A 14,668-nucleotide genomic window follows, 5' to 3' on the forward strand; every position below is an offset into this window, starting at 1 on the left:
TTCTAATGTAATTAATCTGCCATGATGATACCAGTTTGTACTCTATGAGAATGGTGATGTGATAAAGGTTTATTTGATATCTCTACAGAGATAAATTTAATTCATTCAAAAGTCAAGAAATCTATGATTAAATATATCTTAATCTTTTATCCATCTTTCACATGGTCTTCCTTTTTTTAGTCTATATCCTAATCAATGACATTTCAATCTACTTACATACTTGAGCTAGAAAGTAGCTACTAAGTAGCTTCTAAGCAAACTTAGAAGCTTTAGAAACTTAGAATCCTTAGAAGCATCTTTAGCTTATTCTTGTGCTTTACCCTCCATATTCTTTTAGTAATCAAGTTTATAAGAAAGTAAGAAAGAAAGTGAAGCAGCTCAGCAGTGTCTGACTCTTTGCGACCCCATGGACTGTAGCCTACCAGGATTCTCCATCCAAGGGATTTTCCAGGCAAAAGCACTGGAGTGGGTTGCCATTTCCTTCTCCAGGGAATCTTCCCAACCCAGGAACAGAACCCAGGTCTTCTGCATGGTAGGCAGATGCTTTACTGTCTGAGCCACCAGGGAAGGCCAAGTTTATAGAAGTCTATTCAAATTATCCACAAATAAGTGTTTTCATCTTCATTCTCTATATCATAGCCTCTCCCAGAAACTTTCCTAATACTCTTGCACAGGAATAATTTCCTCTGTATCCTATCCCTTCCCTCTCCACTCTTCCCTCAAATGTGTGTTTAAAAATACAAATATATCACTTATTTTCTTTTTAATTAATTCAGTCTTCCTTAGAGGTGATTATGGCATGCAAAATCCATTAAAATATGTCCTCATCCTACTTTTCCTTTACTCCTTTTCATCTATTTGTCCCAACTCCATAGATTTATGTTCTAGCTACAATGCACTATAGTATTTCATGTTTAAGACTATAAATATAATATATAATATACTCTGGTACTCTGTTCTATCCACTATAATTCTTATACTTCAGAACGAATGCAGTCAGCTGTATAGAAATGTAACTTGAAGATAAAGTAAAAATAGATTTAAAATAATAAATTTATTTAATCTGCAAGGGTTAAATAAGGATGAAAAATTTCCAGCAAAACAAGAAACCTCAAAAACATTTCATGTATTTTTTTAACTCTGGAAAAATAATGTTATACAAGTCATCTTCCCACTTGAATACTTGTTTGCCCTCATTTAATCAATTATTATTCATCCCTTGAAAGTCTTAATAGCCGTACACTCACAAAAAAAAAAATATTTTAAATAGAGGTATTAACTTTCATAGGAAATGTATGATGTTTATCTTTTTTTTCAAACAAACCATTTAATGCAACAACAGTCTTTATAGTCTCTGTACCAAGTATAAATCAATCTTTTGGGAGGCACAAAACAATGTCAATTAACAAGGTGTATATGCCCACTATTTATTTTCACACATAGCATACACAACATGACATTTAGTATCCACTCACCTTATATAAAGGGTTTTGTTTTGTCTGGCCTTGCTTTGCTTTCCATTGATTAAATGGCTATGGAAGCAGAACTTCTCTGTCACTTTAGAGGAAACTGTCTGGACAGCAATGAGTGTATCATAAATCAATTCTACCAGGAGAATGAATCACAACCAAAGTCACTATCTTGGTATAAAATATGTATAACAGGGATCAAAATGCATCTTCTTCATTGCAGAATTTTAGTTTCAAAAATGTGTGCAATAATATGATAAGGTCTTACATTCATTAATTTAAATCTATATTTAATAATTATATAAATGCTAAACCCATGTTATATGAAAGTGGGAAGTACTGAATAAAACAGTTGATTATAGTCATAATTTTTATAGCATTACATGTACAAGCATGTCTAAACAGAAATTCTGTTAAGTCAGATTTGAATATGCAGGATTGCATGCTCCATTAATAGGTCCTACTGAATTTTTTAAATTCTATAAATCACTCTGAATTCTGTTTAGCATATACTGAACCAATTTTGTACATTATATATATACATATATATAAAATTATATATATACATATATATAGAAGTATATATATATATAGAAGTATATATATACATATATATAAAATTATATATATGTAACTTTCCACAGATATTCCCCATTTGATTTGTATTCCTGAATCATTTGATTTCTCTACAAAATCAAAGATTAAAAAAAAAAAACTGCCATCCCCCCCTTGTTGCAATTGTAGATATTTAGTGGCTCAGATGGTAAAGAATCTGCCTGCAATGTGAGAGACCTGGGTTTGACCCCTTGGTCAGTAAGATCCCCTGGAGAAGGGAATGGCAACACATGCCAGTATTTAGGCCTGGAGAATTCCACGGGCAGAGGAGCCTGGCCGGCTACAGTCTATGGGGTCACAAAGAGTCAGATACAACTGAGAGACTAACACTTCATTTTTAACACATACATTTTGAAAATATCTTATAAATATTGCAAGGAGAAATATTGGCTATGCAAGAGAAATAAAATTGAAATGACCTGGTAGGGTGCTGTTAAGCTGAAAAGAAGTTTCCATTTCTAAGGCATTATTATTATTCAGTGATTACAGTATTTTGGTATACTGAAGAGAAGTAAAGAAAGATCAGAATCCTAAAAAGAAAATTTTCATCACTATTTTTGCTATAATGGTTAAGTAATTTTTGGAGTGCAGTACAATATATTCAAAGGGTTAAGTTAAAACAGTTGAAAGAAAAATAGAGACTATAAGAAGACATTCTGCCTATTTTCCTTTGTGTATGCTTTTTTTAAATAAAATACTTGACTTATTCCTTGGCTGCTTGTCTTTCAAGGGATGTTCAGCAATCCATTTAGTGCTCAATATTTATTAATGTTAAGAAAAAATTTGTTTATAAATGTTTAAGATGTTTCTTACTGCAATAGAATAGCACTGAATGACAAGAGTTTTCTATAACTCATGGAGAAGTTGTTCAAATCAAGAAGGATTTTCATATTATGAATGATATTTCTGCGCCTCCTGTTTCTGTTCCTTCTACTTTAAATAATTGGTGCTTTTAATAATTGGTACACTTTTATTATTGACATTATTATTATTGTTGCTGTCATCATTATAAACAAGGAGACTTGAATGTTTTTTGAACAAGGTTAAATTTTATATTCAGTGTGAAACTAAGGATGTATAAAGATACAATTTCAGAATAAAATAAAAAATAGCAGAGCATGACTCTTAACTGCCTTGAAATGGCATTTGCTTAAAGTCTATGCCCTTAATAAACTGTTAATATGAAAGCAAATTGGCAGATTAATGCTAGTCTTAAGCTCTTTTTGACAATATGTTCTATGTGTATGTGTGCAAAAAAATAAAAATTATACAGACATTTTAGCCAACAATTTTATCTCCATTACTAATGCTTAAGTAAATAAGTTTATAAACAATAGGACATATGAATAATTTGCTCACTACAAGTCTGTTTTAAACTGTATCAATGGTAATTGTGTATATTTAAAAAGAAACAATAAAGTACTGTAAAAACATTCAATGGAATATGGTATATTGTTAATATGAATATTCAAATATGTTTTATATGAAATAATATCTGGTTTATAATAATCAGTTTACAAAAAGTATTAATTCCAATGTATCTGGTTTATAATAATCAGTTTAAAAAAATAGTACTAACTAGGTCAACAAACATATACTGGGTAAAACTAAGTCAATAACAATAAAGATACAATACATAGTACGATAATTAGGTAAGTAAGAATGAAGACCGAGGGAATATTTCATACAAAGATGGGCACAATAAAGGACAGAAATGGTATGGACATAACAGAAGCAGAAGATATTAAGAAGAGGTAGCAAGAATACACAGAAGAATTATACAAAAAAGATCTTCATGACCAACAAAATCATGATGGTATGATCACTCACCTAGAGCCAGACATCCTGGAGTACTGAGTCATGTGGGCCTTAGGAAGCATCACTATGAACAAAGCTAGTGGAGGTAATGGAATTCCATTTGAGCTATTTCAAATCCTAAAAGTTGCTGCTGTGAAAGCGTTACACTCAATATGTCAGCAAATTTGGAAAACTCAGTAGTGGCCACAGAACTGGAAAAGGTCAGTTTTCATTCCAATCCCAAAGAAAGGCAATGTCAAAAAATGCACAAACTACCACAAAATTGCACTCATCTCACAGGCTAGTACAGTAATGCTCAAAATTCTTCAAGCCAGCTTCGAAAGTACGTGAACCGTGAACTTCCAGATGTTCAAGCTGGATATAGAAAAGGCAGAGGAACCAGAGATCAAAATGCCAACATCTGTTGGATCATCAAAAAAGCAAGAGAGTTCTAGAAAAGTATCCATTTCTGCTTTATTGACTATGCCAAAGCCTTCGACTGTATGGATCACAATAACTGTAGAAAATTCTGAAAGAGATGGGAATACCAGACCACCTGACCTGCCTCTTGATAAATCTGTATGCACTCAGGAAGCAACAGTTAGAACTGGCCATGGAACAACAGACTTGTTCCAAATAGGGAAAGGAGCATATCAAGTCTGTATAATGTCACCCTGCTTATTTAACATATATGCAGAGTACATCATGCAAAACGCTAGGCTGGATGAAACACAAGCTGGAAACAAGATTGCTAGGAAATATATCAATAACCTCAGATATGCAGATGATACCACCTTTATGGCAGAAAGTGAAGGAAAACTAAAGAGCCTCTTGATGAAAGTTAAAGAGGAGAGTGGTAAAGTTGGCTTAAAGCTCAACATTCAGAAAACGAAGATCATGGCATCTGGTCCCATCACTTCCTGGGAAATAGATGGGGAAACAGTGGAAACAGTGGCAGACTTTATTTTTTGGGGGCTCCAAAATCAGTGCAGATGGTGACTGCAGCCATGAAATTAAAAGATGCTTACTCCTTGGAAGGAAAGTTATGACCAACCTAGACAGCATATTCAAAAGCAGAGACATTACTTTGCCAACAAAGGTTTGTCTAGTCAAGGCTATGGTTTTTCCTGTGGTCATGTATGGTTGTGAGAGTTGGACTGTGAAGAAGGCTGAGAGCTGAAGAATTGATGCTTTGGAACTGTGGTGTTGGAGAAGGCTCTTGAGAGTCCCTTGGACTGCAAGGAGATCCAACCAGTCCATTCTGAAGGAGATCAGCCCTGGGATTTCTTTGGAAGGAATGATGCTAAAGCTGAAACTCCAGTACTTTGTCCACCTCATGCGAAGAGTTGACTCATTAGAAAAGACTCTGATGCTGGGAGGGATTGTGGACAAGAGGAGAAGGGGACGACAGAGGATGAGATGGCTGGATGGCATCACTGACTGGATGGACGGGAGTCTGGGTGAACTCCGGAAGTTGGTGATGGACAGGGAGGCCTGGTGTGCTGTGATTCATGGGGTCGCAAGGAGTCGGACACGACTGAGTGACTGATCGGATCTGATCTGATCTGATGACGTTTATATGTGAACAACAACAACAACAACATAATGTATAAAATTAAGAGAAAAGAATACAGCTTGATCTTGGAATTCTTGACTCCAGGCTTTTGAGAATACGGATCTTACTTATTTAGTATTTTTATCCTTAAGATATATTATGATTTTGCAATCAATATTCAAGCAACATGTTTTCAATAAGACTAACTAAACCATTACTTGTTTTCTTGTCAATTCTACCCTTTTGAAGTTTTCTCAATATCTTACCCTAATTTTACTAGCTTTGAACTAGTGTAACAGTTTTCCTTAATCTTTTATATGAACTGATATCAAAATTCTTCCTATTATTACTGTGAGCATAGTTCTCCCTGATATTTCAAGGCAACCTTGGAATTCTCCTTGCTAACTTGATTCATAATTTTCCATCAGTTCACTTCACACCTGGGCCATGCATCACTTACTTCTGAAATGACAAATTGCATGCTAGAAGCTGTTGTCTGAGATTCACATAAAGAACTTTTTCAACCATAAAACTATATTTAGTTCAAAGACTAAGCTTGTAAATAAAAAGAATGGACTTTTTTTTTTTTTTTTACTATGTAACCTTAAAGTAATAAAGAATTCAGAAATTCTGGAAATGTTTTAAGAATCTATCTGGAAACATAAATATTATGGTAAAATTAACTATTTTCAAAATTAATCTCAGGGTTATGAAACAGACAATTTAAAAAAATGGGAATTTACATGTTTTTACAAAAATTATAAAATAGCTGATGTTAATTTCCATGATTAGAAGCAGAATTATATATACACATACACACATACACACATTAAAGTCTATGAACACATTGCTCACTCAAAAGTGGAAAAGCGTTTAGGACCAAAATAGTAGAAGTATTTAAAAAACAGTATCAACACCCAAAATCTATAAGATTTTCTTTTAACATGGGGAAACTGCCTTTATAAGTAAATTACAGGTAAAATCAATGTATGAGTCAAATAAAGATGCCACAAATATTCTAGTAAGAAATTAAATTGAAGAGGTAGAGTAATGACTATAGGAAATTTTCTTATTATTACAACAGAACACTGGGTCTATATGTCTCAGGGAAGAATATTTTTAATTTGATATTTAATAAAAAAAGTTGTAAGATTTCTTATTAAATCAGACAAAGGCTAAGTATACTATTTGCTAGATATTTAAAACAAAATACTCACACATTTACCCTTTCGATTTCAAAATCACTCTCAACTGATTAAAGATTATATCAGCTTAAATAAAGAAAAAAACTTTCATAAATTGAAGGAAACATTCGGTTTGTGTGTTTGATTTTCAGTAAGAGGAAACTTATGGACTTTCCTAGTGACTCAGCAGTAAAGAATCCACTTGCCAATGCAGAAGACTCAGCTTGTATATCCCTGAGTCCAGAAAATTCCTTGGTGAAACAAATGTCAACCCACTCCAGTATTCTTACCTTGGAAATTCTATGGAGGTGAGCCTGGTGGGCTACAGTCCATGGGGTCACAAAGAGTCAGACATGACTTACCAACTAAACAGCAACAACAAAACGAAAGTTGCTCATGTAAGACTTTAAATATGTCAAAGACAGCTTTAAATTTTTTAGCCAAGAGAAGGTTAGACACAATCAAATAATAATTCAAAATATATTCAATAGAGAATATCCATCATTAATTGTTCTCTTTTATCACAAATTTATATTTACATTTATCATTATTCAAGGTAGGAGAAAGACAAAAATAAAATAATATTGGATATAAGAAATGAAGAATGCAACATCTAAAAAGGATGAACTAATTTTAATTTGATATACAGGGAAATTATATTTATTATGTGGGGAAACATATTTTTTCAGACTATCTCTAGATTTCTTATAAAAATATGAAATTATAAATTCAATTTAGAAAAAAAAATAGTTGTACACAAAGAAAAGCTGCATCAATGTTGGGTCATAATATCAACAAAAATACTGTTATCTAGTCATAACTTACGGTTATCTAAGTAAGTGTTAATTGTTAAAAATATTATTTAAAATAAAATCTCAAAATTAAATTTCAAGTATTTTCAATATGCAAAATGAAGTAAGGAAAGTCAAAGATATAAAAACACATTGATAATAACATATTAACTCTACACATTAGAAAAACAATGATATTAAACAATAAATATAATAATTTGAGAATAGGATTAAATTATTTATTTTAAAGAAAAAAAGGCAAACAAACTGATTAATTCAATGAAAGGAAGAAAGGGAAAAATAAAGTATAAATGTCTATACTAGAAAAGAAGAAAAATCTCAAACCAATTGCTTTATCTTCTATCTTAAGATACAAGAAAAGGAAGAGCAAAATAAACTCAAAATAAGCAGAAAAGAGATAGTAATAAAACTTTTAGCATAAGAATGGATCAAATTTTACAAAACCATAATATAGAAATAGAAAAAAATCAATGCAACCAAAGATGTTTTATTTTTAAAGATCAACAAATTTGATTAACCTTACATCTTAGCATGTTAATACTTCTCTCTAACTTAGCTGGGAAACAGAGATACTGAATAGCTCATATTTTGTTTAAAAAAAAAATTCTGTGTGTATTTGCTTAATGTTGAACGATCAGAAAACGTTCAGAAATGTAGTTAGTCTGTGTAGTCTAAAGCATCCAGACTGTCAGAGGAAAAAAAAGACTTTAAAGGAAAATTCATTCCAACAATAGAAATTAGGAAATAATAAAATCAAATTCAACAAATAAAAAAATAATAAAAGTTTTTAAGCAATGAAAAGAGAACTCAAATATTGTCAATAATCACAATATATGTAAGATAATAAAATGACCTATTAAGACAAGATATCATCAAATAATCAAGTGATCTCTAAGCAGCAGTGTAACTGAGAGCCATGTGAGGATACAATGAGAACATAACCATCTGCAAACCAAGAAGTGGTTCTGAGCAGACTTGAGATCTGCCAGCACCTTGAACTTGAACAGATTTCCAAACCTCCAGAACTATGAGAAATAAATGTTATTGGTTAAGCCATCCAGTCTAGGGTAATTTTGTTATTGCAGCTTGAACTAAGATAACCAAGTAAATACCAAATTTTTAAAAAACCTTGGGTGGCAAAAATATCAAGACAGTCTATGAGCAAAAGCTTCACTAGAGTTTATAGTAACTGTGTTGATAAAATGAAAACTTCTAGTTAGAAAATATAACAATCATTAACTGTAATAAAGGTAGTAACAACACCCTGAAACATAACTAAAAAATGACAGAATTGATAGACTGTATTGTCAAATCCACAAATACAATGGATGCTGTAAAATATCTCTAAGAAATCTATAGGCCAAAGGAACAAAAAATGGATTAGATATAGCAAACATAAGCTTTGAGTGATGTTAAACAATTATAATTTTTTCTCAAATGTTTACTACCCCTTCTTGTAAGAGTTGAATTCTTCCACATCCATTGACATCTAATTTAGCCAAGTGACTTGCTTTGTTCAAATAATTGTGAGTCAAGTACAATACACAATATCCAAGTATGAAATTTAAGAATGTTCATATGGTTCCAATATTTATATTTTCTCTCTGTCATAGTAGTAGCAATAGTATGTCTCAGAATTTCCTTCTGTAGTCTGGCTATTAAAACAAAGATACTTGGAGCAGGGAAATATCTGACCTGTGTAATACAAACATACATATAATAAAACTTTCTGTGGCAGTAAATTACTAAGATATTTTTGTTCGTTCCCACTACATAATGCATCTGACAAAACTGAAGTAGACTGACAAAACAGAAGTAGAATCCAGAACTCTCCTAGCAAGGCAAAATATACATTAATTGCAAGTACACATAAAAAGTTTTCTAAGGTGATGGTATTAAGTACATAATAATATACATTTTAGGTAATTTATTTGAAAACTATACTATCACAAACACCTCACTTGTTAAATAATAAATCCCAATGGAAATTATACCCTATTTAGAGTTAAATAACAGCACTAGTATATTTTGAAAGTCATGCTGCTGCTGCTGCTAAGTCATTGGGATAGAGTCAAATAAGTTTTAATCAATTTTAAAAAGGCATAATAAGGCTCAATAAGTAAAACTCGAGAAAGACCAAATCAAATAAATCAAATTTTAAAAAGAAAGACAAAAAATGTATTTCTCATTTATATTACAATCCAGTTTCATGTTCTCTGGAAAATGAGTCAGGAATCCCAGTTATTCCTTTTTTTGCAAATCTAATGCATTTTGCTCCCAAGAGCCTAGTGGACCGGGGGGGTGAGAAAGAGTAGACATACATGCACATGATTATGATTTATTTCTACATTGGCTTTTCAACAAAAGATTTCCAAGGATAATTTTGACTTAAAATTTGATTTCCTGGAGAAACTCTGGCTTTACATCCTGACTATCCAAAATAAGTCCACAGTATTTAGAAAGAAGAACTGCTGCTGCTGCTGTTAAGTCACTTCAGTTGTGTCCGACTCCATGCGGCCCCATAGACGGCAGCCCACCAGGCTCCCCCGTCCCTGGGATTCTCCAGGCAAAAACACTGGAGTGGGTTGCCATTTCCTTCTCCAATGCATGAAAGTGAAAAGTGAAAGTGAAGTCGCTCAGTCGCGTCTGACTCTTTGCGACCCCATGGACTGCAGCCCACCGGGCTCCTCCATCCATGGGATTCTCTAGGCAAGAGTACTGGAGTGGGCTGAGAAAGAAGAGCAACTCTATTCAATTACGACAACTACAATCATTATATTTCATTGTAATGAATATTTGCTAAACAACCTGTAGAGTAAGTGCTATAATTCTCCTCAGAACTTCAAAGTTATTAAAGGAAAAATAAAGCATATTTTATTTCATTCTATTACCTTTGTTTGTTTCACATGAGTCCATATTTCTGGTAAAATTTTTAGGCTTATGTAATATTATTATCTGTTATTTTGTATTCCAGTGTCCTTAGTATTGACTTTGTTCATTGCCCAAACTGTTTCCCTTTATTTTTTCATGTGTTTATATTTCACTTTTATACATGCTTGTATACTCTAAAGAAAAATTAAACAACATATTACCTGGTGACTCAGTGGTAAAGAATCTGCCTGCAAATGCAGGAGACATGGGTTCAATCCCTGGGTGGGGAAGATCCCCTGGAGAAGGAAATGACAACCCATTTCAGTCTTCTTGCCTGGAATATCCCATGGACAGGGAAGCCTGGAGGGTTCATGGGGTCACAAAATATTTGACCATGAAAGCAACTAAACAACCGTCAACACATAGCTCTGCTAATATTGATTTCTGTAGTATGTGCAGTTTTTAAAATAGGGTTCACTTTGGCTCTTCATCATTATCCATATTGTTTTATGAAATTGACCAGTCATATATTTTCTAGCTCTTATGGTATTTTATCAATACATAATTATACTCTATGCATGCATGCATGCTAAGTCACTTCAGTTGTATCCAGCTCTGTGTGACCCTATGCACTGTAGCCTGCCAGGTCTCCTGCCCAGGGGATTCTCCAGGCAAGAATACTGTAGTGGGTTGCCATGCCCTTTGAGGGGATCTTCTCTACCCAGGGATTGAACCTGCACCTTTTACACCTCCTGCACTGGCAGACAGGTTTATTACCACTAGCACCACCTGGGAAGCCCAACTATACTCTATAACTATATTAAATACTTTTAAATGTATGCAATTTTGCCAGAAGATGAATGATAAAAGTACTTGAACTCAACATTTTAGAGAAAAATAGCATTTCAGTTTATTTGTTTGCCTTTGTTTTGCTTAAAACAATTAGAATATGTTTTTATAAGACTCTTAAGGTTCAGGTGAAGGCAAATATTTAATAAGTCAATTATATTAATGTTTAAATGACATATAATAGGTAATAAAATATACTATTAATATAAATAGGTATTTGCACTTAAGATTTCCTTCACAATTGTGTGATGGCAACTCTGACAAGCATTTAATTTAGAAATTTTATAAAATGAATGCTTTATTAAAATTTCATGTGAAATAATTCCAGCAGCATGTTGAAGTTACAAGTCTTAAAATATCACCATTCAACCACTTTTCAGTTGTTTCCATTACTAGAGCATAGCTAAGGAGTTTTACAAGGGAACGAAGAAAAACTATAGGAAATTGCAAGAGTCTGAAGCCCAGAATTTTTCTAGTGTTGATTTGTATAGTATGGAATCTAAATCCCGAGGCAGGTCTCGCTATGCTCCATTTGATAACAAACAAGTCATTGCTTCAATTATTTTTATTGTTTGCCCCTAGGTCTATTAAAATGCACTTTGCCAAAATATAGTACTCTTTTCTAGTTCTTTCTAGCAGAAACATATTTTAAAAATCTGCATAAGATAACACACTTTGGAATCTCACTATTATATATAGATACTAAAGAATATAGCTACAATCAATTTGCCAACAAAATGAATTCCAGAAAAATAAACTGGGAGAAAATTTGATATGCCCTTATCTTATTCTTACTTATTTCAATTCTTCAGAAGAAAATGCTAAGAATCAGTGCCTTATTAATAGGATTTAAAAAAAATCTCTCTGGGTTTATTTACTTTGAGTAATCAGTTATGTTACCTCTGAACATAATACAGGGCTCTAAGTTTCAATAATGCCTCAGACATAGAATGATAGTAATGGTGTAACCTGGAGATATTTTAACGTTATTTTTCTTGATTCTAGTCGAAGACAGGCCCGTTACTTTTGGCATGCATGTCAACATTCTACCATTGTCCTACAATTTTCTGGCATTCATTTGTCACACTGACAGAAACCAGTTTAAAATTTAAATCCATATCCCTCCTGAATCTCCTAAAAGAGTTTGTAGGCCAAGCCTGTGCAGTGACTGATGATGCTCCTGTCAGGTGCCAGAAGATCCAGCAGAATTGCTCAACAAGTTTCTTAACAAGATAAACAATAAGACAGATTACAGAAAAACAAATGACTTATCATAAGGTTGCTTCCATGGCATTCTTCATATGTGCTCCCTAAAGCCATTTCTACAAATAAAGCATTTCAAAAATAGGAAGTGTTCCTACAAATATATTGATAATTAGTTCTCTCTGAGCTAATTCAGGTTATTTATTTGTAATGAAAGGGCACACGATTGAAACAAAAGGTAGAAAATTCCTACAAAATACACTTTAATTCAACTACTTTTCTACCTCAAAGATATAGATTGATAGGATTTGATTTTGCACCAGTTCCACTATGAATGTATTCATCATTATGATTCAGTTTCCACTGTCTGCAAATTTCCAGCATCCAAGGTACATGCTCAGGAAAGCATGCTTCCCTTAAATTAATGTCACTTAAAATTTGAGCCAGGGAGAATTAGCGTTACTTCTCAACACAAGCCATGGTAAAATGTGTATTCTAAGAAATTTTTTATCCAACTGCATATTTAAACCTACAAGTCACAAAAAGTGTACTATTAAAAGACAGAGCTATATTAATGATTTTATCCAGACACATGAAGTTCTTATGTTCACTCCTTTCTTCTATGGCAGAATAAACACACTCCCAGGCTAAATCAAATAAGTTTATAGTTTGAAAGTATGATGGCATGTTGCTTTTACCTGTTTAACAATTGTAGTGACTTCTATGAAAAAGCAAACTTACTACATGCTACATATGTGTCCATTTCTGTTACATTTATCTGTTCAACAAAGTACAGCCACTAAACAAGAAATTAGGGGCTTGCTTTCCTAAGCACTGTTACCAGCCTCTGATATGACATGTACTGTGTATCATACCTTAAAACGCAATGTTCCAAGAGAGTTCAAATGATAGGCTTATGCATTAACATGAGCTTATTCTTTTTTTATAAAATAAATTACAAAATTACATTAGTTCAAGGTTCAGGATATTTTGCTCTTGAATTATAACAAAATATTAGCTGTGTAATCTTAGATACTTTAAAAACTTTTTAAGTTTCAGTCCCTGTAATTCACATGAAATATCTCCAAAAGGAGGTAAATACGTTAAGAGTCTGTGTTGACATATTACGACCATGAGCTACAGAAAAAAAAAAGACTAGCAAATGATTACTGAATGTATTTTTGGGAATACCACAAGAGGAATAACTTGTCATTAAGTAATATTAGAAGCACATTTTCTATTCATACATAAAATGCATTAAAATTGCATAGGAAAAGAGACCTGATTAGAAGTGTAATTGTACTGATTCACTTGACTTGAATATACAACTAATTAACAAAGGTAGCAAATACTCATGTATAATATCCCTAATAGAATGAGGTTGAACTGTGTGGAATTGAGTTTTTAAGACAGAAAGAGATATTCTTTCAAACACACACTCAAAACATATTGCAAAGATTTAAAAGAACAAATGATTGTGAAGTTTTGATGTCACCTATGACAGTTAATGTGTCTGAAAATAATGACATAGCTAGAAATGCATTAGGACTTCATAAAAAAAAGCATACTTGTCTATGAGAAAAAGTTATCACCAGAAAAATAGCATCATCACGTGAGTAAGACCAGGGATAAACTAGTCGTTCAAATGCAAAAAATATAAAGATAAGGGTTTGCCATACCCATGAAAAATGCAGCTCAGTGTTCTGGTAGTGACACCCTAGAGTATCGTAGCTTTCTACTTGATCTTTCTATCAATTCAGACATAATATTTCCTAATGAATTTTCTATTCCCACCTAACCTAACATTATCTGTGACTTTAATTATACTTAAAGATTAAAAAAAAAAAAAATCTCACCACTTCAGTTCAGTTCAGTTCAGCCGCTCAGTTGTGTCTGACTCTTTGCAACCCAATGGACTACACCAGGCCTCCCTGTCCATCACTAACTCCCAGGGTCCACTCAAATTCATATCCATTGAGTCGGTGATGCCATCCAACCATCTCATCCTCTGTCATCCCCGTCTCTTCCGACTTCAATCGTCCCCAGAATTAGGGTAATTTCAGAAGAGAGAGCTCTTACACAGGTGGCCAAAGTATTGAAGTTTCAGCTTCAACATCAGTCCTTCCAATGAACACTCACGACTGATCTCCTTTAGGATGAACTGTTTGGATCTCCTTGCAGTCCAAGGGACTCTCAAGAGTCTTCTCCAACACCACAGTTCAAAAGCATCAATTCTTCGGTGCTCAGCTTTCTTTATAGTCCAACTCTCACATCCGTACATGATTACTGGAAAAACCATAGCCTTAACTAGAC

The sequence above is a fragment of the Bos mutus genome, chromosome 2, assembly GCF_027580195.1.
Source record: "Bos mutus isolate GX-2022 chromosome 2, NWIPB_WYAK_1.1, whole genome shotgun sequence".
Taxonomy (NCBI): domain Eukaryota; kingdom Metazoa; phylum Chordata; class Mammalia; order Artiodactyla; family Bovidae; genus Bos; species Bos mutus.